This window comes from Zonotrichia albicollis, chromosome 7 (assembly GCF_047830755.1).
Source record: "Zonotrichia albicollis isolate bZonAlb1 chromosome 7, bZonAlb1.hap1, whole genome shotgun sequence".
NCBI lineage: Eukaryota > Metazoa > Chordata > Aves > Passeriformes > Passerellidae > Zonotrichia > Zonotrichia albicollis.
This window is the reverse complement of record NC_133825.1, coordinates 41,283,508-41,308,849: the sequence shown is the minus strand read 5'-3', so window position 1 is coordinate 41,308,849 and position 25,342 is coordinate 41,283,508. Positions and strand designations below refer to the sequence as shown.

Genomic DNA, 25,342 nt, shown 5'->3' with positions numbered 1-25,342 from the left:
AGTATCCAGTTTTAGATGAAATACTGGCTGAAGTTGCCAGAACAACTTCTCAGATTGAGAAACTACAGAAAGTGATTGTTCAGCTCACCCTGTTCTTGTGTCCTCATTGTCCTCACACACAGCTTCAGCCCTTGCCATCGACTTGCAAGGGAGATCTCAGTCCTGGGTGGTGTCTTGTGTCAAGATTTTTTTTAAGGAGTGCATGATGGTTAATAAAACTCTCAGGAAACAATTTCATGTACTAGAATTTACATAGTGAAAATTGTTAAAATCAGAGATGCAGAAATATGAGGTAATTATCATACTGTCAGTCAGTGAACTTCAATAACTTCTGTACCTGCCAAAAGTGTCAGAACTTCTGAGATTTTTTTCACAAAAACTTGGAGGCTAATATAGTTTTGTGTGACTGTGCACATTAAGTTTATTTTTCTTCTGATAAAAAGTAGCTATTGTATTATTATATTTTTCCATTTTATCTACATGGAACTGTGAATAATTTTCAGATAAAAAACATCCTTAACTTTTAGCTAAGTCACAATCAGAAAACCAGAAAGCATTGTCCTTTTTTTATGTTATTCCTGAGAAGAAAATAAAAAACCCAGTTTTGTGTTACAAAATAGAACCAAAAAGTGGGGATCTCCTGATTCTTGACATATGTATTCTGTACCAGGCGCTGGTAAATTTAGTCAAAACCAGTGTAGGTCAGACAGAGGCAGTCCATGATTCATAAAGGCATTAGAGTTGTTGGAAGTATCCTGCTTGCATGTTGTTCCTGGGTGAAGTTTAAATAGCCACCACAAATATAATTTATTTAGGGGTGTGTTTCTGCTTCCTTTCTTAAATAAGTTAATTAGCCCATATGTCAGCTTTCAGTCTGTGTCATGTATTCATGGGAGCTGCTCAACGTTCTTAGTAGAGCTGCAGTTAGTATGCAATGCCTACAGATTAACAGAATGGATATTTAAATGTCCAGCTGTCTGACTAAAATCATTATCTCTGAAGGATGGGGGGAAGCTCAACATTCACATTAAAATTATGAAGTTATATCTTGTTATTACCCATCACTTGTAAAGCCAGCTGTCTCACAGGTCCTTACTGCGAGCACATTATCCTGTCTCAGTTTGGAGACATCTTCTTTACAACCTGGAGAGGAGGAAGGAAATTCGTGGTTCTTCACATCTGTTATTAGATCTTGTCTGCAATTTCATCTTTAGATGTTCCGTCCTAGAAGCTGAACTGGGAGCTGATGATGAGGAACATTTGACATCAATGGCCTTTCAAATATTACTTTTAACTAACCATTGGAATAAAGCAAGGATTTAAGGAAAGCCCAGCAATGTTTCATTGTGGTTCTGACTGCACTTTACAAGTGAAATTAGAGTAGCTTTCTTCATAAGCTACAAAAATAAAACCAGATTTTGTGTTTTTAGGAACCCTAGTCCTACTGTTTCAGGAATCTTTTTGGTGTGTGGGGAGCCAGAGTGGGAGAGAAACAGTTTTTATTTGTTTATTTGTTTGAACCCAGTTACCATATGGCTCATAGTATGGAAGGAGAATCTTCCTCTCCTCTCAGGAGGGTTTGTTTTTGTTGGCCATGGCTCTAGGGGAATGCATCTCTGTCTGCTGCAGTGCTGAGCAGATAATTCCCTTCAGGAGATAAATCCCTTGCAGTTCTGCCTCCTAAGAGTGTGCTGAAACCACCAGTGGGTTTATTTATGGCCCACAAAGTCAATAATGTTACCCAGCCTGCTTCCTCTTTTCACACTGTTTGAGAATAATTTGTTTTAATAAATTAGATGTGGATTTTTTTCCTCGTATATTGTGCTTTTCATTGGGGAATATCTATAGAATTAAAGGTTTCCAAGTGCAGCTAACCCACAGCACAGAATTTGGTTTATTATTTGGTTGATAAACTGATGCTGATTACTTTAGTGACAGCAGAATTAAGTATTATTCTTGCAATGGGCTGCATATTATAAAAAATGGCTCTGGATCTTTCTATCTGATGCCAAACTTGTACTTTCAGTCCTTCCCCTTGGGTACCATGGAGACATAGCATGAGAAAGAAATGGGAACAGTTTGATGCTTCTGGTAATGTTTCTTTAGCAAAATTTTGTCAGGTTATTCTTCTCAAATCACATGTTTTATTCTTATCAAATCACATGTTATCAAGTAACTTGATATTCCCTGAGGCTACACAAGATTCATAGCATCTGTCTGTTGCAGACATATATAAAACAGTTGTTATTTTTCTGAATGTCAGGTGGAGTTTTGACTTTTACATTCAAGAGTTGGAGCACCGGTTGTTACTTTCCTGCTGAATCTCAGCAGAAATCACTATTTCTGTGAGACCTCAAAGCAGTTGTTTTATCACTGACTGTCACAGTCATATATTTTCACAGTTAGAGGGACCTTCTCAACCTTTTCTTGAAAGAATGAACGTCAGTAGTTGTGTGTGAGACTGTTGTTGTCAGACAGACCTGAAAACTAGAAGAGCTGGTCCCCAGGCTGTGATTCAAACCATCTCAGTTAGGGATTTTCAGTTTTGCCACTGATTCAAGACCTTGCCTCAAGGCAAAAATCAAAGTTTATTTTCCAGGGCTCTGTTTTATTAAGATCCTGTCTCATGCTTAGAGAGATCTTTTGTCTTTGCTCACATTGATTTTGAGCCTGACAAAACCATCCCCTATGCAGGAAGGGACTTTACTCATGCCATAGAGTTACCACAGATTTAAACAAAGAATTGTTCCTTTGTACGTGGTTGGGTTTGTTGGGTTTTTTGGCCTCACCTGTTTCCTCAGGTGGTGGCTGGTGTCTTCCCCTGTGTCTGAGGACCAGCAGAGGTGGGGCTGATTAGGGCTTCCAACAGCCTGGTCCTCGTGTCCTCATGGTTTTACACTGCCAAGGGTCACAGCCTGACCAGCACAAGAACAGACAGGTATTTAACTCCAACAAAAATGCCAGCCCACAGTCACCTGGTGTCTCATTCTTGGCTGACACAGAGCCAAGAACACCTCCAGACAGGCAATTAAGAGAGGAAGAGAACTTGGGTAGTTTTATCTGTGTCCTCAAACCCTGATGATTCTGTGCTTGCTGTTACATTTTGTTACCCAAAGCCATCTTGGAAAGTGTTACAATAAAGCAGCTGTAATGCCATAGAGTTCATATTTTTATATTACAGGGCTATGATGTGGTTCTACCAGCAGTTCTCTTGGGAACTCTTTGGCTGCTTTCCCAATTTAGCTGTTACATGGATGATTCATTTAAAGAGACATGAACACCCTGTTCTCAGGAGTGCCTGTGGAGAGGCTCCCCTGAAGACATGTCCAATGGCTTCACCAACCTGTGGGTGCACTGGACTTATTACAGAAAATGAAAAGAGAGGAACAGTGGTGTTTGTTCTGCTGTGAGAACTCTGAGTACACCAATGCTGCAGAGAAAAGGAAAATGTAAAGGACATTTCAAGTGTGTGTCAGATGTATTTGTGGCTGAAATATAATGGCAAAAAAAAGGTTGAGATAGCTCAGGTTTAACCAAAGAAACAATTCTAAGTAGCCAAATTTCTAAATAATCTTTTCTTTTGAGGATCTTTGGGGGGTTTTATGGGGTTTTGTTTGGGCTCTTTTTCTCCATATGAAACCACCTGTGTCAGTTATAGCCCCTCTCTCTCTTTAGACAAACAGATATCTAACATCACTGATCTGAAATCTTTGACAGAGAGTTTTTATTGGGCTTTTTCTTCTTTGGACCATGGTGCTTAAAAAGATGTAGATTCAGGACCTTCAAATCCTCTGTCAGTCAAATTTTCTTTATCAGCTAATGAGGGAACCAGCAACATAAATCAGTTCTGCATTTAGGCTGAACCCTGAAATAGTAACATCTGTGATTTATTATTTGCATAGTGGTCAGTCTGGACTGGAGTGATAAGCATTCTTCACTACAGACCACAGGCAAAAATCCAGGTAATGACAGAGCTCTCCTCAGGTTACATGATTAAAAGCTCTTCACTCACCTGGGAAAGGAAAAGACAGTTATGTATGAACAGATTGTTACACTCAGGCTTCACACACACAAAAAGAGATTATTGCCCCACTACTGGCATTTGCAATTGGTGAAAAACACTTTCTAAAAATCTGTATGATCATTTTGTTCCCTCTCAAAGACATTGCAAACCCACTTTGTCAGATTATGCTCTTAAGAGAGTGCAGACAGGGCAGGACTCTCTCCTGACCAAATGACTTCTGCTCAGCAAGATTGTCCCAGGGAGTGTCTGCACAAAGAGCTTGTCTGCTCAGTGAGGGCTGCAGCCTGTACCCTCCACTCTCATCTCAGAGGCAATCACAGCATAGGAGGAGCAAGCAGCTGGTTCTGCATTGTCATCCAAGCAATGTGGTGCAAGTAGTACTGTGCCAGTCTTGCACAAAATCCCAAAACAGAATGTTAATAAGTGGAGCAGCAGACTATGGAGACAACTAGAAAATCAGCATGATGTGGGGAAAAGTGCTTTTGGTAAGAAAAAGCGTGCTACGCACCTTTTCTATTTTTGTTCTTACTCTCTGAAAACTGTAAAAGCCTCCCAAAACACAAGTATTTTATTTTCGTGGCCTTGAGATGGTGTATGCATAAACATAACAACAATCAAGTTGCCACAGCACTCCTCAGAGGTGTGCTTCCCAGCTTCCTGCTCCACAGGATCCCTGAATAGCTGAGGTGGAACCTCATTTACTAAAGTTTGGGCTGATGTTGTCATATTATGACAGTGTCCAGAGGATCCAACAGGAGGCCAGAGTCACAATGTCCTGAGAGCAGTGTAGGTTCTGGTTTGAGAGTGATGAAATTGTTCAGCAGGGGTTGCCTTCAACAGGACCCATAGGCCAAAAACCAACAGTAAACGCACCTCCTGGACTTAGCCAAGGGAGAAAAAAAGCAAGCAAAAAGTGCTTATGTTTATCTATTTCTTCAATGGAGCTTGGGTAGGGAGAGACAAGTCTGTAAAGTGATGAGTGGAACACTTCAGTGGGGGGACTTAGAAGCAATATAAGAAGCAGTAATTAACTCAGGACATGGAGTCTCTTTCATGCAGTAATTGTTGCCAAGATTTTTCTCACTGTAGTTTGTTTAGTGTCAAGAAGCTGTTTGAAATCTACTGGCTCTTGTAGGTGTTTGTTGTCAGACATAAGTATAAAAGTGTAAACCCATTACTGTTCAAGTTCTGGAAGCACTTGCACTCATCTCTTTTGCAAGGAGACATTGCAAGATGCAGTCTGTTATGCTGGGAAAGCATTAAGGGGTTTTGGTTTGTCCCAGTGCCCCCATTCCATACAAAGGGATTGTAAAGTACAGAACATTTGGGAATTGAATGACCAAAGTGTAGAACTCAGAATTGTAGATAATTTATGATTCTGAGAAGGAAATTAAATGGTAGAAGTGACTCATTAATATCAAGTCTTTTTAATGAGAGTTTAATGAAAATGGGCATGTCCTCAATGTAGCATAGAGAGGAAAGCCCTTCAGGCTGTACCTTAATGACTTTCTTAGACTGCATGCCTTTAAAGCTTAAGGTTTCAAATAATTGTGTGCCATGAACAGGATTTACTCTTTCTTTGACACCTTCCTAAATGTTTGTGGAGGCAAGATCTAAAAAATGCTTTAAGCTTAAACAGAGCATCATCAAATGTCCTCTGCTGCTTATGTGTTGTGCCATGTTTGTTTCCTCTGTTACATCCCAAATTTTACACAACTTTACATTGTGATTTTTCTTGTTGTGCCAAAAAAACCCCCAAAATCCCCTGGCAATGCCAGAAATGAGAATCCTTTCTGTAGTTCATTGCCTTTGCACAAAGAGCTTGTCTTTAATCCTCCCTGTTGAAAAGGAGTTGACCTGAGTGAATGTAAACCATTTAAGTTGAGGGAAATTTTCTTTTAATCCTTTTCCAGCTCTTGGCTTGACTATTTAAAATGTCCTTGTGGTTCTGCTACAAAATTCTTTATTCTGCCCTAAAGAATTGGTTATTCTCTAACAGACAAATACTTTTAATAAAATAAAGACATTTAAGACAGATTGTTCTATAGCACTAAGTCATATCAGAAAATCTTAACAATAAATGATATGTCATATTTTTTCACAGATACAGAGATGTTTTTCAGGCTCTATAGCAGGAAAGAAAATAAAAAACTCTTTTCCCTTTACAGCTAAAGCAGTAGTCCAATTTGGATCAGATGAAGAAATTAGTCTAGAATCAAATATCCCTGCAGCCATCTGTCTTGTCAAAGAAAGCACAAATTTCTGCTTTCATGATCACCACAGAACAATCAAAGAGGCTTTTTCCTCCAAACTAAACCCATTTTCAAGTGACACTTAAGCTCTAAATTTTTGTGACGTGGTTTTTCAGGTTAAAATACCAAAATTTCTCAGCTGTTACTGATTTTGTCACATTCCTTTGTCAGCATCTTTCAGTTTTTCCCCAATCTCTCAGTCCGTCTGACACACAGATCATAAGGAACCAGCTTCACTGTGGCAAGTGGGATCGTCTTTTGACAGATGATTTCACATGGCCAACAAGGGCCATCATCCATTAACAAGATAAAAATGTCATTTTCGGAGTTACTTTGTAAAAACCATCGGGACATGCCAGCATCCATCAAATACAATTTACAAAATATTCTCCTTGCAGATTAATTAATTGCTTCGTAGCCTGTCAACAATGCTAGCTAACAAAATAACATCAAGTGAGAATTCTGTACAATAAATAAAGCTATTTACAAGCATCAATAGCATTGCAAAAAATAATAAGCTGGATTTCTTCTTTTGCATGTCTTGGACAGCAAGGTCTCCTGCTGCTCCTTGAATCAGTCAACATCTGGGCTCTCCAGAGAGCCCTATACATGAAGTTCAGCAACATCAACTTGCAAACTGGCAAGTCTTTTCACTACACTGCATCCACTACTATATTTTCCTTCTGGTTTCTTTTGGGATTTTTTTATTATCAAACCTTTGATCACACTATCCAAGGCTATTTTATTCTACATCTTATATTGTTATTTATGATAATTTAAACCAAATCTAAAATGCTGTCACTCTTGATTGATGTATTTGCTGTTTGGCAAAGAAATTGATGCAGCTTTTAACATTACTGGAAATGTTTGTTCTGGGTTTCCAGTGGGAAAGTTTATGTCCTTTAGAATGGAATATTTCCTTGTAATATTGATCTGTCAAAACTATCAAAGAGCTTTCAAGTTGTAAACAGATCTGACCTTGAGTGTCTGTAAAGTACATATATGCAACTCTAGCAGAGTCTCTTGAGAGACAGTGAAATCTCTATCCTTCAAAATTCCCAGCATTCAGCATTAAAAAGCCTGAACCACCTGGTCTAACTTTGAAGTTAGCTCTGCTTTGGGCAGGAGGTTGGACTAGTGATCTCCCAAGGTTTCTTTCAGCCTCTATTTTTCCATCATTTTATAATACCTACTCTTCTTCAGCCTCTCAGATCAGTTCATGTTTGTTTCTATCCCCTTTGAACAGTGAGTGTCCTTTAGTCATAACTTTTTCCATACTCTTTCTCTTTACCACATATAGCTCTTTTCACGTCCTACTTTAATCAGTGTATTTCCTTCTGGTTTGCCATCCCGTTTCATGGCAATAAGATTCTTAAATTGGTTTATCTTAACTCATTCCATTTCTCTATCAGAACAAGTCCTTCTTTAGACTTTAGAGTTGTCCAGAACTGTTTTCCTCCATGTTAGCATGTGTTTCCTTAATATCTGGTTTTCTATATGCTGATATTCTTCTGTTGTTACATTCTTCACTTTTTTCTAAGTTCTGAAGAAAATCCTGAAAGTTTTCCCCTCCAGAGGAAGTGAGTGGGAGCATCTCCTGAACACCAGTGGAGTCCACCTACCAGCAGTTCTTTCCCTATGCATATCTTCCACTGATCAGAAGTCTTAAGACTTCAGAACACAAAATATGGAGCTACATGCTGATATTCATGACCCTTCCATGCCTTTTCTAGAGATCAGGAAAACATCCAGGAACATTCTGTTAGGACTACAGGTTTGTGGTGAATCAGTACTCCTTCCTATTTGCAGGTTACACTTCCTTTTCTACCATGACTGTTCAATATACTCCTCTGCCATCTATTATTCTTCCGGCTCAGCATCATTGTTCATCTCTCACACCATTGTTTGGGGCATTTTTTGCCCTGGTCTCTGTTTCTCAATACCAATTTCTTGCTTTTTTCTGTTGTCTCTTTCCACCAAATGAAAATTCTGTTTGTGGCAGCAGCATTTACTTAAATGCAGCAATTTTATTACCAGAAAAAGGAGTGGGAAAAATCACTGAAACCCAAGCCCACAATACTAATAATTTCTGTTTCTTTAATAAAAACATATGCAGTGGTGGTGTAGTACACAAAAAACACCACAAAACTTAAACCGATTTGAAAACATCGATCTGTACTCCTGACATAACTGGAGCAGAATCTTCTCAGGGATAGCTGTATATATTGATGCTTTTACTGTCTGTGCCCTGCAAAACTCTAGATACTTTTAGTATTTGTAGTTTTCATGGTATGCCCTGACTCCTGTTAGTTAAACAAATCGAACTTTTCTTATGTCCTGTCAAAGTGTTGCAAGAAGTAGCCAAACAAACTGAACCACAATTCCAGCTTTTGGAGTAGTTACATTTTTGGGTTGGATTTCACACTGAAAGTTGTAGTCTAATTCTAGGGGGGTTGTTCTTTCCTAAACAGTTACAGGATTTATCCTCAGCAGTGAAGCCAAAGCAATCCTTGCCAGGAAATAGAGTTGGTGATAAGCAGTCAGGCAGGATGATACAAACTAGGATGGCCACAGAGAGTAGTCTGTGTGATTTCCTGAAAAGGTAAGGGGCATCACAGTTTTAATTTTGATATCAGGGGAAAATTCCAGATTGAGTGATGAGTGTTGTGTTTATCCAACCCCTAACACAGTCAAAAGCCTTCCTCTCCAGTGCTGGTCTCATTGTACATCCATCACCAGCTGATTAGTCTCTATCTCCCTCCTGCACCAGAGAACCCAGCTGCACTTTGATCTTCAATAAAGTAACTCCAGAGTTTTTAAACACATAGGATTAACATAAACAGCAACTATAACCATACATTGTGGATGACATGTGATATATCTCAGCCCTCCAGGACCTAAAGGGGCTGGCTACAAGAGAGCTGGAGAGGGGCTTTTCACAAAGGCCCATAGTGATAGGAAGGGAGAGAATGACTTTAAGCTGATAGAGAGTAAATTGAGATTAGATATTAGGGGAAAATTCTTTACTATGAGGGTGTTGGGGCACTGGAATATATTTTCCAGAGAAGCTGTGGATGCCCCAGCCCTGGAATTGCCCAAGGACAGGTTGGATGAGGCTTTCAGCAATCTGGTCTAGTAGAAGATATCCCTGCCCCATTGAGATATTCTTTCATGTCCTTTCCAGCTCCAAAAAATATAACATTGTGGGTCATTGGCAAGACATCCTCAGTAGATGATTTAGGTGGTTATGGGCAGCCTGTTAATTTTTTGAATTCTTTGATAAAAACTCTTAAAAAACATTTACCCTTTAGGAATATTCTCAAATATCTTGCTGTATAATTGTTAATTTAAAAGACTATGGTTTGTGTTGATAGGTGTGTTAGTACTGCAAGAAATTCACAGGAAATCATTGAGTTATATTTTTGATCATGCTGGAATTTCCCTCAGGAAATACAACAAAAAATTCCCTGGCTGCTGCTTAGGGAAACTAGGACAAAAGTGAGAGAGGTGGCCAAACTGTGGTCATCAAGCCAAATGCAGAAGATGAATGATTGAATTGCATGAGTCTTAAACTGGATATAGGGCTGTGCTGCCACGGGAATTGCTGGCTAATTCAAGTGACTGTTGTGAGGGTGAAATAAAGCAGCAGATAATACTGAAGCTGACATCACTGTACTCCTCTGGGCCAAGCTGCCCATCCAACCTCTGCAGCTCTTGGAGCAGTGGGGCAGCAGTGGAGCTGCTGCTCTCCAGCTCCCTGATTCTTGGATCTCAGTGTTTAGTTCTTCCTGGCTCCAAGCAGCCTGCTTGCTTTTGCCTCTATGAGGTGGTCAAGGAGCCATGTCTCCCAACACATACAGCCCAATGTATCCTGTGCTGTGGCCTCTCTGAGGCATTTCTCCTTTCTGTGCTGTGTGTGGCCTGTAGTGACTGCTGGTGGTTCAGACTAAACAAGCACTTGCAGCCCATCCATCCTCATTTAGGGGTTGGCTCTTCTGTGCAGCTCATCAGAGCAGGCTATCAAACAAGGCTATGTTTGAGAGAGGCTGGGAGCCTGTGTGTGCCTGCCAACCACCTTCCAGCTGGCAGGAGACCTGACAATTCCACAGACTAAATCAGATGGGTTTAGAATATATTTCCTGCTGCTGTGCCTCTGAAAGGGGAAGGAGCTGTTCTGTTTTTCCAGTGCTGCATGCTATTTCAGGGGTGAAGGACGGCATGAATGTCCAGGTGGAATTGTGTGGGGTAAAGGCTTTTACATGCTTGTGTAGCCATGTGCCCTCATGCAGGCAACCCAACTGCAGCAAATTAAAGCCAGATAAACAAGTTGTAGCCTAACAGTAACTTATGGTCCTAGCTGATCTCTCAGGCTTTTTACCAACATGTGCTGTCAATTTCTGAAGTCCCAAAAGTACAAGATCTATGATATCTGGGTTAAAGGCTCGTTCACATTCCTTTCCTTCCCTTAGATTCATGCCGCTCAAAGACAATGCCAAGTGCTGCTCGGCCAGGAGTTGATTTTCAAGTGGAGCCTAGGAACTTGGTGAAATTCCTCCATCAGCATTTGCAATCTCTTTTCCCATCTCAGTTTCCCATCATGCTTCCAAAAGCAGCTTAATGAAATGCAGAAGCCTTTCTTCCTGTGTTTGAAATGCTCCATATTTTGAACTGTCAAAGCATTAGCATGCTGTTCCAACCAACACCTTCAATCAGAAGCCAGAACTAGAACATTGTCAAGTTAATGGCTGTGACAAGCACACCAATAGTGCAGGATGAAGGTCAATATATTTGCCCTAGGTTTTTATTTTCTCTTTTGGAAAAATCACATTTTGACCAAGAAGGGAAGGCCTTCCCATATCTCAGCTTTCCTTCCACTGTCTTAGAAAACTCACTAGTTTTTTTCCTATGTTTTGGATACATTCACAGTATTTAGAAAAAATGTACTTAAGCCTCATCACCACAAATTTCTTTCTCTTCTCTTCCCTTCTCTCTAAAGTTTTCAGCACTCAGAATAAAAAGAATTTAATGCTATAAGCCTCAGAAAATAGCTTATTCTGCATAAACTCCACTTTTGGGACACTTGCAAATAAAATGCAAACTCCTTGAGTTTCAGGTCACTAACAGAGGCCGGAGAATGATTCACCTCTTTAATTCTTTAAATCTAGAATATCTTTTTGGAAAACTCTTAAAACACAAGTTACAGGAGACCCAGGATGTTGTTCGTATTGAAAACAAGCGAGGTGGTGGAAGGCTTCCTTCTGGCCTTTAGAATCTGCTTATCTGCAAGAATCATTGAACATCTTTATAGATCACTGTCAGTGAGCTATAATGGACCTTTCTGCTATAGTTTCTGTGAATTTTCCATGTGCCCAGGTCTTATGATGTAGGGTTACTAAACCAGCTGTTTTCTTGGATAGATCAGTACTTTGAGAGTGTCTTCCTAACTCCCCTAACAGATGGCTTTCTTGATGTTTTTTTCATCCCTTTGCCCCAGCTGCAGTCTGTATACAACATTTTGTTGGAATGTTTTTCCTTTAATGAACACAAAATATAATTCTATATGAACATGATGGGATTCCTGTGATAATATAAGCAAAAACAGTAGGTGCCATTGCTATTTTGAATTGCATGCAATCCAACCCACTGTTTGGAATGGTGTGAAAATATAAGTGGACTTTGTTTTTTCAACAGAGCACATTGTGCATGAGAGCTGCCATGAATTAGGAAAAATGTGTACTTAAACTTCAATAAACATCACAAAGTTCCTACTATAGAAGTTTCCTCTTAGGAGCTGCTTTGTAATACTAGGGCATCCATCCTACCATGAAGTTCAAACCCCACTCCTGTAATTGTGTGAGTCTATCTTCATTTGTGAAAACATCTTCACTTATGAAAACCGCTGCTGCAGAAAGCTCAGAAATGCTGTTGTAAAATTCACATGCTCAGCTGAAACCACTGAACATTTTTTTTCTTCTGTTTTGTGGGAAGCCATGCCTTAGAATGGTTTTTCATATTGTCATACAAGCAGAACCTCTTCTATTTCAATCAGATGGCAATATCCTTAGAGTGTTCTTTTTCATTTGAGAGCAGCACTGTGTGTTTACAGAAGTATCAGCCATACCCACAGCCTGCAGAAAGAAACAACAAAGATGGGTTTATTATTATTTCTGTCACAATAGGGCACAACTGTGATGCTGGTACTCTAATACTGTAGATGCTGGACAAATACTGACAAAGCTTGAGAAAAGAGAATTGATAATGACCAATACCAACAGTGTGGGAGATAATGACAAAAACAGAGAAATGGTTAAAAGGAAGCTAAAGAAAAGCTTTTAAAATAGTGTTAGACATATGAAATACAGTCAGGACCTCATAGTGGTGATAGTGATGAGGAGTACTGAGCACTCCCTGAAATCTGAAATCTGCTTTTTTTTTTTTTTTTTTAATTTTACAGGTAGACTGTATTAATGTCATAGGAAGGTCTGTGGTGGGTCAGATGTCTTCTAGGCACATGACAGAAATATTAAGGTAAAAACTATAGCCTCAGTGAAGAATGAAATTCGATAAAGTACACATTTCAGGAAGTTGTTTTACTTCATAATATTGCTTAAGTGGAAAACCAAGTTAAATTTATTGCATTCTGTGGGTAATGACTCATCTTCTTCTGAAAGAATGCAAGCAGACTTGTAATGCACTCAAACATGACACAGAAAATATCCCATTACCATCCATAATTTGTCATACTGAAGTATTTCTTGAGAGGTTTTCAAAACCAGGACTTACATATTCTAGTTCAGTTCATCAAATAAGCTGGCCCTGACTACTTTCCAAACAGCTGCATTGAGATCTTTAGAATTAATTCTTAAATCCTTAAGCAACCAAAATTCCTGCTAATTGGGTTTTAATTGTTTTCTGTGCAATGTATTTAACCTGATGCTTTTGCTTGTCTATAGAAAAACTGCATGGGGATGGAGCATATTAATTTAGATGTACAGCTGTAGAAGCAAAACATCCATGCTTCCTGTAGTGATAACTGCCTGTATTGCAGAATTTGTACCCAAACCATTTTGATGTAGTGATGTGCTTTTTGTTTCTCTACCCCATTCTGGTCATCTTTTCCCAGTAACTCTGGAATGATGTAGCTGTCTATGGGGTTTGAGGAAATACAGTTTTCTCAAAATTACAGAATTCCTGCTGGATTTGTGGAAAGAACAGAGGGTGAGAAAAGAAAGGTTTCAAGTCCACCAAGGTGGTCATTTGGGACACAAATCAATAAAAGGCCAGACACTCTTAATTCTACTGCTCATGGTGTTCTTTTAGACTGTGACAGACACAGGTTCCTTAAAGCCTTGTCTTATGAAAACCTTTTCCATTCTGGTTTTTGTCAAAGAAATGCCCAGGTAATGAAAACTAAAACATTTTGCTAAAGCCTTCACAGCCCATCTCTCTAAATGTTAGATAACCCATGGCATTTTCTCTTATCCAGGTTGGTACACTTCTGCTAAGAAAGCCTGTATAGTTAAAATCCAGGTTTGTTCTGTTATATGGATTGCTTTGTGTCTGAGCAGTTCAGGTCCTTTAAAATCTCTTCTCTGAGCTAGGATCATGAGGGAGAAGAAGCCTAAAAGCCTGAACCTAAAAGGAATCAGATGACCCAGACATTTTGGGCCTGGGTTTAAGAAATGATTCTGATCGGGACGCTGGAAAACAAGATGTTTGGATTAAGCTCATTTAAAATACTGACAATTAATTGGTATTTCAAAGGATCAGAATTTTTTTGTTTACATTCTAGCACTATTTTTCCCTTCAAAATATTCACCACCATTGCTCTACAGGGGTTATAGTAAACCAGATCTTTCAGGGAAGTATAAAATATTATTTTTTGATTACTGCTGGGAAAAGTCTAAATGTGTCCTTAAACTAGATTCTATTTGCACAAAAACATTAATTTCTTCTCATGGTGTTTTGCAAACAGGAAGTACAGGGCCTGTTTATGGTTTTGTTGTGTATTTTAAAGTCAATATTACCATTATAGAAGAAGCCAAAGACCTGATAGGGACCTCTTTATGCTACCATGTTTGGTCAGATGATAGTTCTATGTATACTACGTGTGAACATTACAAACTTATTTTTAGATGACCAGTGAGACCTATGTAGTTTAAAATTAGCCAGGCATCAGGACTATACTGTAATTTTAAAGGACAAAGCACAGCTGCTGCATGAGTAAACACAAACCAGAAAAACAAAATTTGTAAATATGTCGTCAAGGTCATAAAAAAAAAAAAGTACTGGATAAAAAACATTATTCTGATTTAAGTATGGGTGTCAACAAGTTCACTGCCTGCTCTGTATTGAGATTGGTACTGGTAGGAAAAGAAAGAGATTTGGCAGCAATGTTAGCTGGTTGCCATTTTGTTTGGCAGAATGAGAACGGGAAAGCAGGAATACAGAAAGGAACAGTGGCAAGGACAGGTCCAGAACAGAGCCAGACACTTGTAGGAGAGTTGTGCAGTGCTGGAAGGTCTAGCAGAGGAGACTGGCCTGGTTCTGTGTCTCTGATGAATGCACAACTGGTAAAATATCATAGAACCACAGAATCAATTAGGCTGGAAAAACCTTTAAGATGGAGTCCAACCTATGACCAAACATCGATCAGAGCATGGCACTGAGTGCCATATCCAGTCTTTCCTTAAATACTTCCAAGCATGATGACCACTGCCTCCTTGGGCAGCCCATTCCAATGCCTAGTTATCCGCTCTGAAGAATTTCTTACCTATGTCAAATTTATACCTTCACTGACTTAAAACTGTGTCCTTTCCTCCTGTCACTGGCTGTCCAGGAGAAGAGCCTGACCCCCACCTTGCTACAACCTTCTTCCAGAGAATTGCAGAGAGCAGTAATAACCCCTGAGCCTCCTTTTCTCCAGGCTAACAAACCACAGCTCCCTCAGTTGCTCCTCACAGGACTTTTGCTCCAGACTTTTCACCAGCTTCTTTGCCCTGTCTGATTTTGCTCCAGCACCTTGATGTCCTTCTTAAATTGCGGGCCCCAGAATTGGACCCAGGATTTGAGACACATCACCTGAGTCACAGAGTCATGAAGTAGTAAACAAGAAATTACATGAATTTTAATTATCTCTTCTTGGATTTAGAAAGAACAAAAAGAAATAGGCTTTTTAAAGACATTCCACAAGAGGCCATCTTCATTCTTGTTCTTCCTGAAATTTAAGGGTTGTTAGTTGTGAGAGAATTTGTTTCTTGTTGGAAATTACTTCTTGAATTTCAGCCCTTATATTAGTGAAGTTATTAGGGGGGAAAGGGGGGCACATGCAGAGGCACAACTCTAGAGTAATTCAGTTTGGAGCTTTTTAGAAGAACAAATGAAATCTTGTTGAAACATTCATCAGAAACTTAGCCAAGCTACTAAAAGGAATGAAACAGGTGATAATCTGAAAAGCAGTATAGGAAAAATGTCAAAAGTAATGGGATGCTGAGTAGAATTGAGAAAAGCAGAACTGCTTTTCTGACATGAAGTTATCACTCTCAAAGGTAATTTTCATTATAAACCTACATCCAGCCAAAGGAAATCCATCCCAAAGCAGACCATAAACTGCCAGAAGAATGCTGATGCTCAAAAAAAAGGACTTATTTTCTCAGAAACACTGGATGCTGAGGTATTTCTATCCACATTTTTCCTTATATTAAAACCATGAATACTGTTTTTTAGGTTGTGAGAAGAAATGAAGTGCTCTTTAAAAAAATAAGTAAACCATTTTTCACTTCCAAACTGCAAATTCTTATGTTGCCCATGAAGCTGGCATTGAACAACTGTCTTCTGACTGATGGCCACTCATGGCCAAGTTCATTGTGCTTCTCAACTACAGAAATTACTTGTGAGATCTACAGACAGTTTTAGTGAGTGAATCTAGGCCAAACCAAATTGGAGGAAGGAAACCACAGGCAGGCCTGAATTCTTTGGAAATGGCTCAGACAGAGGAGAAAAGCTCATATGTACAGCATAAGCGAGAGTATGTTGCTCTTCAGGTCTAACAGGGTGGTTTTTTTCATAGCTTCTAATTCATCGTTGCTATGAAAGAGTTTTCAATACTAAGTGATTCTTCTGGTGTTGCCTGAGTGTCTCAGTGTCTTTTATCTGTCTCTTGGGAATAATATATTTTTAATAAACATACTTTCCTGGAAGCAACATCAGTAGTTGCACTTGTAATGCAAAGCAAATACCAGCTTTAATTAAGAGCCCAATTCCTCCACGTCTTTATTTGACAGTCCACAGTAGTGGTTGCACTTGCAGTTGTCATGTTCATTACTAATCTGCAAAATGAGCACTCACAAGATAAATGAGAGTATAATACTCATAGGGTACATGTAATTAGCACATGACTTATTATAAATTGTGATGATCTACTTGATAATTAATCTGACTTGCATTTGATGTTTGGAGGCAATCTGGATAGAAGATACTTCAATAAGTAAGAATAAATTCCTCTGGGGCATGGGAAAACAGTGAGAAGTGGGGAAGAAAAAATTCATAGGTCTAAAAGAAATGTTATTTCATAGTTGCAAACTAAGTCTCTAGCGAAGGCTAGAATTTTTTCTAAGAGCTGGAATTCTTTATCTCAGGTTTACACAGAAAGAACAGTAATGAGCATCTTGGCTCATTAAGGATCCAAAAGATGTGCAAAAGAACAGTTCTGGTGGATTGATTTGCCTTCAGAAGAAAATGGTTGCACAGGGACAGGGGGCACTTGCTATGAGAAGGAATGAGAGTGCCGTGCCGCAGTAAGGGTTTGGGTCTTGCTTCCAAGGCCCACAGTAGGAACAGGACCTAGACCCAGGTGTGTGTGGATTTAGTGATGCTATGGAAAGGAATCTCAGGGAGCCAGAGCAGTGGGAGGCCTGGGATCACCTGTTTGTACACCGGCAAAGGAAAGCATTGAGAGCAAAGCTCATTATTAACATACCTCCTTGGCCCTAAGCCTGAACTTTTATGACAGCCCTGAGCTTCTCCCAAGTAGAGAGAAAGTCACCTTTTTTTTTAATTCCAAATTCCTACCAAGTGTCACTAGCAAATATCCAAACCTTATCCAATATGCATTAAAGATCTCAGCATCTGTGTTTTGTGATTATTCATCAGTTATTCCTATTCCATTTACTCTGTACAATATATTTTTAACATGTAGTTTGCAATGCAATGCTGAGACAGGAGAAGCCAGCCTACATTTTTCTTTTTCCTGAGGGAATAGATTAATATTTCTCTCTGTAATGGCTTATTTCATGTAATTGCTATGTAAACGTGTGGCCAGTAATGAAGGGCTTATCTCAGGCTTGATAGAAAAGTAGACTTCTACTGACCTATTTCTCCCCTTTTACAGTCATGGAGACAAAATGTCATCTTCTTCAATGTTTCACTGGTAAATTTGCAGTCTGCCTCAGTTTGTTACTTTTCAGTGTGCTGACAACACACTGTAATTTCCATTGACGCTGCACAGAAAAATGGATGCAAGAGGTTGCACATTGTTGCACTAATGAAGCTTTTACATCTCGGTAGAGATAAATGGTCAAATTTGATTAAAATTCTATTGGCTGCTATTGCCACATCAAACTGTTGAGCGCTTCAGACATATTCAGAGCACATTAATTTCCCAAAGCTTGGTACAGCCACACTGCTGAAAAAAATGTTAATGCTTTGTCTGCACCTCATGTGGTGTAAATCAGGGTGACAGAGCACCTTTGCTTACTTGAAATGTCTTGTTTTACCTCTTTGTAAAGCAGCAGGGAGAACCTATTGGCTTGATGTCAGACTTGAGGTCATGTCCCTGTATCTGACTGCTGCAAAAGCACCTGATGGATCTGTTGGTCAGCCAATAGATGAATACAATAAAGCACAAATGAGCTCACCCAACAAAATATTACTCTGCCTCTTGTCAGAGTTGTTCATGTGTTTAATGTACTCATATTGGAGAGATTTCTCTTCAGTACTGCTGGGGAAAAAGCAACTTTTCAGGGCAGCAGAGGCTTGGCAGCAAGTACAATATTTAAATTATTATGCTCCAGGCCTGAGAGGACAACAGCTTACCACACGGGCTGGTAACCTGACACCTAATAGTAGAAGTATAGATTTATTTTTCTTTAAGTTTACACCAATTATTTCACTCCACAAGGAAAAATCCATTAGAACTGTTGGCATTAGTGAAGATCAAAAAAAATGAGCGGTAGATTTGGCTTTTTACCAATTAGTTAACAATTTTTTTCTTTAAAATTTATTATTTATACTCCACCTTTGGTTGCAACTGGACATTTCAGTGTTTTGCCTTATTGCTTTCCTTGTTACTTTCCCCAAGCAGTAAAAAAAGAGCAGAATGCATGGTTGAGAGAGAATTGCTGTTCCTTGGAACCATTTGGAATTTCAAAAATTTAGGCTAACTTTGAAAATCCTGGCTTATGGTGCAAGTTAGTAGTTCTGATGTTTGAAATAGTAGAAAGGCTTTGCAAATGTACAGAGCAACAGAAGGGTTAGAAAACCTGAAGGGGGAGAAGATGAGCAACAGAAAAATCACATGAAAAGTAATTTATTCAATTTCATCATCTAAAATAATTTTATTTTTAATATTTTAAACAAAGTGAGTGTTTCTTTCATCACTTCCACCCTGACCCATTGTGTAATTTGGAGTGGAGGAAAGTGAAAAAAGGCACATGAGTATTACAGAGTCTGACTGCCTCCAGTAAGTGCCATGCCATGTTACCAGCTCCCACACTGGTGCTTTTCCATGGATTTGGTCACACTTTTTCACACCAGTGGAGTAATTGGCACAGTAATCACCTGTATCCTCTTTTCTGCTGAGTCCACTTTTGTTTTTTTAAAGTTGGTTATAGATTATGGATTGTGCTCAACATTACTTCTCAGTATTAATGAGAAGCTTAATACAAGCTGATAATCCAGAAACAATTCTACTACCAGCATCAAATACTGTATTGAAGAAATTGTCCTTCTGTTCCTCTGGGGATAACTGATGGGGCTGTGTTCTCACACATTTCTCTTTACAGATGAAAGGGACATGAAAAGCCATGTTTGATAAAGAGCTTTATTGTATACTCCATAGCAGTTCATCTTGGTAGCTGAAAATGCCAGGGCACTGTATAAATCATTTTATGGTATCAGTTTCTTTATCCTTCAAACGGTATTCACATCAAATTCTGTCTTGGCTTGTGTCTAGCACTGCAGAAAACACTTCTCCCCAGGTGATATGAGAGCAGATCAGGGCCATGGCAACGCCGCACATGCAGCAAAACAACATTAATTCATTGTAGCACACACAGGGCATGAGCCTGAGCAGTGAGAGGCGCTGCCTCAGGGAAAGCTTGGTAAGAACAGAAGGCTCAGGGCTCAGCAGTCAAAGCAGGACAGGAGTGGAAGTTTGGGATAGACAGCAAGTGGATGGTATTTCTCCATAGGCTCCTCTCCTGCATCTGATCTGCTCTGGACCCTCCCACCCTGTTACACAGGCCATGGCCAATCCATGAGACTTCTCTGGGGTCTCAAGTCCTCATACAGCAAACTAGAAACCATCTGCTACAAATTTGTTCTTAATACTATCAATTACCATTACCAGTTACCATAAGGTTAAGACAATATTATATTAATGATGAGGTAACAAAATAGGGAAAATATTTTGTAAGAGTCCTTCCTCTGGCATTCAACCTGCGCTCATTCACAGTTGCCTCTGTTGCTCTATAATTTTTGTGAAATTTATTCTCTGCATTTTGTTAAGTTAGGCAGATTCCCTCCTTACTAAAGTGTCCCCTTGATAGGGATCTTTCAGGAGATTTAAATTCTGAGTCAGAAATTGAATCATAGGAAAATATTTTTCTCATTCTTTGCATGTGATCATCACGTTCATCAGCTTCATATTGTCACATAGAAAGTCATCATGTCTCATCTGTCTTTATTTACTCATTTTCACTAGGCTTATAAATGTGATATTTTTAATCCATAATTTCAGGTGCCTACACTCTCTGGCATAAGTACCTCAACTTCTCATGATTCCCAAATAGTGTTTGGATATCTCAATACAGCAGGTAACTGCAAAACCAAACGCCTTTATTTCCTGTGCAAGAATATGTAAAATCCTTTGCCTTCCCTACACTTCAGTTCTTAGCATGGAAATTGGCACCAGGAAATGCCTTTTCTTTCTAGTGGTAGGGAAGCTAGCTCACTTCAAAAAAGCTCCTGTAGTATATTCTATGATCTGTCAGATTCTTTTCATTACAACACTTCTCACTTAAGAAAAAAATTATGTTTGTTCGTTTCAAGTGGCAAAGCAGATCATGCCTAGTGGCTGTGGAAAACAGTCATGATGGACTAGGACAGTGTGTGAGGACTGTGTTCTGTCTTTCAGAACAAATGTTCTCTCTCCATTCCTGTCCTGCTCCTCAGCCAGCCCATTCACCTCCCTGCTATCAATGGTTGCTCAAGCCAGAGCCTCTCATTTACTGCAGCAAATGAGCCAATAAATCTAACATGTCATAATCCCAAAGCCAAGCAAAAACCATGCAGCTGAATTTTCCACCAGAGTACATCTGCATGGCCAGGGTAAACCCTCTGTTCAGTTTTAATTAGGATCAACTGAGGACATGACCAGCTTATTCTAGCCTGTAACACCAAATTTGTATTGTGGAATTTCCATGGATTTAATTCATGCATGTTGATAGTTTAGAAGAGTTGGCCATAAAGTACGTTGAAACTGGGATCTCTTTACAATGACACCCTCTTTTCTATCTATGAATACCAAATGGGAGCTCTTGTGTCTCCTGTTTTGATGTGGAGACAAATCTAAGCATCATTTCCAGGCCTGGGACAATCCACTCTCCAGCCTGGACCAGATTTAGGTTAACTGAGGGGAAGAGGGGAAATAAGAGAGTACCTGTCTTGATAATTAACTTTCTTGCTTTGGGTAAGCAGGAAAATACAGTTTTTTAGATAAGGGCAGATCTAACCACCATTCCCTTAGCCAATGTGTTGTCCCAGAGCTCTGAAAAAAGTGTCCCAAGATATTCATCACCCTGTGCTTGCATCTCTGCCTGGGGGCAAGAGAAGCACAGCACCAGACATCACAGCTGGACAAAGACTCCACAGCCTCTTTCTGCCTGTTTATAATCAAACTCTAACTGATACAGCCAGGAGATTCTTGGACTGAATATGATAAAGATTGTCATACTTACCCAGAGCGGGGTAGAATAATTTCCTTCAAAGACTTCCTCCTCTGTTTAAGACTGCAGAATCATGATCCTGTCCTTCTTCCTATGATTCAGATACTGAAAGTTTTTTTCCGTCCTGCAGCTACATTGTCAGCATTTCCAAATAAGCTGGCAATTTCTTCCCAAGACTTTGCTATAGCTGTTTTTTGCCTTCATGCCAGCTACTATATGCAATCAAGCTGCATTGAGAATAAAAGGTATTTTTAAAGATGGAGAACCTAAAAATCTATTGAAAGTCTCTACTAATCTTCTCCGCACTTGTGCTACAGCTGTGCAATAATTTTCTGGACTCATGCTTGGGGAAGCATTTTGTGTAATAATTTCCTGGACAATGCTTGTGGAAGCATTTTGTGGCCATATTTTGCAGTCCCGTAGTTACAAGTTTTGAGTTGTCATTTACTTGTAAATGACAGATTATTTTCTCAGGCCTAAGTGATTCCATTAACACCATTACACTTTTGATGTTTCTGAAGCAAGGCTGCCTGTCACAGCATCTGCACATCCCACATAAAGAAAAATAAACCACTGTATGCTTTTCCCTCTTTTTTCACTGATGTAATTGTTTTAAGTTGATTGATTATTTTGTGCAGAGGAGGAATGAGATGATGAGACCTGTAGAAGGTCCAGCACCTCACCAGAGTCACTCCACTCAGCGTCCCGCAGATGAGTTTGGTAGCAGAAACATAGAGCAGGAGCAGAAAGGATATCCACAGGGATTCTTTTCCTCTCTTAAACTATTTCAGCTTCTGATGGAGACTTGGAGATGTTGTTTTGGAAGATGCATTCGTCTGGTTGGGTTTGCTAGCTGTAGTTAGACTGTTCTTTCTCTGAGCCTGTTGAATCCCCTTTTGAAGCAGTCTCTCCATCATGGTGCTAATGGTTTGCTTTTTCCATAAACTCTCACTCATTAGCGTTGAATTCAGCTTCTTTCTCAGACCATTTGGAAACACGTTGACAAGCACAGATGTAGCACGACTCCCCTGATGGCCTCTCCATGAGAAAGCAGTCCATTTATTCCTTCATTTGGTCTCTTATCTTTTGACAGTTAATTCAGAAGAGGACATCCACATTCATTCCATGACAGCTTAGTTACTGTAGAAGTCCTTGGAGATGTCTCATCAAAAAGTTTTCTTAACTGAACTGCACTATTTCACCTGGGTCACAGTTAAAGCTGTACTCATTTACTCCTCTGTGAGACTTAATTTCTCTCAAAGAAAGCTGTTTTAATCCTTTCTCATGTACCTAATTTACCCATGTCTCTATAATTCTATTATTTTTGTAATACTTCATGCAATTTTCCTGCTACAAACTGTGAATACCCTAGGACAAAAGCACAGTTCTATATTATTTTTTGTAACTTAAAAATACTTTTTTAAAAATAGTCTGAGAAAATAACATGCAGAAATTATAAGTTTGAAATTTTTTTAACATTTAAATATCTAATTCAGTAATGGGAAAGAAGTGGCACACTTACCACACTTGGAGAATGGATATAGGGTAAGATTTTGAAAATTTACTGTATTGATACCTTTTGGTATGACTTAACAGTGAGAACCCTTCCTCTCCAGCATTCAGTTTCATCAATATTTACAGAGGGGAAGGTCAAATAGCTTAGAGAAGGGAAACAAGAAAGAGAAGGAAATATCAGCTCTTTGGGTTTTTCTCCTTAAGAGCTTCACTCCTAGCATATCTTCTGTTCCAAAGCTTTATAGAATAGGGGTGGCTACTAGAAACAGGAAAGACATACTGAGGGTTGTAGAAAGTGAAACAGGATGTTGTGATGTCCTTGAAATATCAAATATTCCAAACTTTGGAAACTGTTCAGAAACCATCTCTAATGGGAAAGCCAACAGAAACTTGATTCCTTTTTCTTAATTCTGTGCTCTGAGCAAGTGGACGAGGAGAGCAAGAGGAGTCCCAGGAGGGTCCCACAGTGACACTGAGGCACGGGGCTGTGTGAGATCCGGACTCCTGAGCCTTGCACACAACAATGGTTTGCAGGGTCACTGCTCTCCAGGCATGGGGTGGCTCCAAGGCAAACACTTCATTTTCACTATTTGTCTTGTAAACTATAAAAGAGCAAAACAGGTTTAGGTGAGGGCAATTCAAACTTCAATATTGCTCTGCTTCAGAACTGCTTTTATTCTTTTTTGTCCCTCTCATTCTCCTCTCTCCAACTGCTGCTCTTTTTTCCCTCAGCCACAGCCTGAGTATCTCATTTTGACCATTCCCTGAAGCTAAAATGCAAGCCCTGCTATCCTGTTCCTGTTCAACTCCCTCCCTGAGGTTTTTTTCCCCTCCAACCTATACAAATAATTGATGTTCCATCCATGTATTCCTTCAAGTCAATCTCAGGGCCCTGCAATCATTCCACTCGTAAATGCCACAAATGGGTCCTCTTCATTTACTGTCTTTTTGCTGCTTTTAACCCTGAAGGACTTTCTGGTCTCGTCTTCCCTCTTACTCACTGTTGTAATTATATTTTTCTAGTCTATCAATTATGCCACTTTCAATTGTTAGTTTGCTATGCTAACAAACACCAGCTGCTTCTTCCCTGTGTCCTTTATAAAACCACTCAGAAGAGACACACAGCAATCCCTGAAAACTGCATAAATCATAAAGTAGGAAGCTTGGAATAGTCACTAATAGTTGAAGTTTAAAAATACTCATTGAATAATTCATTATAATGATAGAGTCAGGGAAAATGTGGGTGGCAAAAGACAAACAGTTGAGAATAAAGACAGAGACTGATTTAACAGGGTGTGAATGAGGTAATGAATGTCAGATTTGACCTCCTTTCCCTAGCAGTCATTCTGTCAGATAACATCTTTCTGAATCCACGTAACTCTGGTCTGTGCTCTGTTCATTCCTGTCTCCATATTCCCTGCAGTTCACACAGGATGCAGACCTTAGTGATCCATGCACAAAAAAAGAGGTTTGGAGCTATCAGGAAAACCTTTCCTGTGGTTGGAAGCTGTAGTTTGAAAATTCTTTGTACAAACATATGTTGTTCATGATGGCCAAAATCCCCCTAAACTCTATTCTGTAAGTTTAATTTCTGACCAGCTGAAAGTCCTGTGGAGATGAGAAAAACACAGAGTTGCAAGAGGTTTTCATCTACAATTGTAACTATGAGAAAGGAAATCAGGATGGAGACTGGGCCAAGAGTTGTTATGTCTAATGGGGTCTGGGGCAAGCCTTCAGATGTTCACTGTGGTTACATTGGTTCCTTTCTTAGAGCTTAAATTGTTAAGATATTGAATCATGCTGATCATCATTTAGGACTCCATTCAGTCTTGAGGGACTTGGACCTTCAGAGACTTTAAACACAGGCAGCACAACTCCCAAAAGATTGCCACACAAAAAGAACATTCTTTCAAATCTGCAAGGACTTTTTTCCTTAGAGGAGGCAACAGTGATAAAATCAATATTAATTTTGCATTGCTCAGTTCCATTCTCAGGAGAAATGTCCCAGTGCATTCCAGCATGAAGCCATTTTCATTTTATCATGTTTTAATACCTGTCAGAAAGTTGTTAAAAAAAAAGAAGCCCTATATTTCTTTTCTAGTTAGGAAAAGAGAGTTAATAACTCACAGAGACTTAATAGAGACTATTCCAACTAGCATATTAAATGAAATAAGGTGAGGCATTCTAAGCATCTCAGTATTATCCTGGATTTACTGGTTTCTATGAGAAGATGCTTAAACAATTCCTAAAAATAGTGGAAGAGGAACATTTCTGAATCTATGTATAGAAATTCAAATAATTGCATCGCAATAAGATGAGCTCTATCC

At 39.3% G+C, this 25,342-nt stretch overlaps 2 long non-coding RNA genes across 5 annotated transcripts in view; one reads left to right on the top strand and one right to left on the bottom strand.

Moving 5' to 3' along the window:
* LOC141729702 (uncharacterized) overlaps positions 1-25,342 on the top strand; it is a 53,050-nt gene that overhangs the window by 10,586 nt on the left and 17,122 nt on the right. The gene's annotated exons all lie outside the window — the stretch shown is intronic.
* The window catches only part of LOC106630686 (uncharacterized), a 95,021-nt gene continuing 73,476 nt past the window's right edge, over positions 3,798-25,342 (bottom strand). For all 4 annotated transcript variants that reach the window (XR_012581138.1, XR_012581141.1, XR_012581140.1 and 1 more), the window contains 2 exons: positions 21,513-23,617; positions 3,798-12,404 (listed from right to left, as the gene is read on the bottom strand). This is a non-coding gene — a long non-coding RNA (uncharacterized LOC106630686). The remainder of the gene's footprint in view (positions 12,405-21,512; positions 23,618-25,342) is intronic.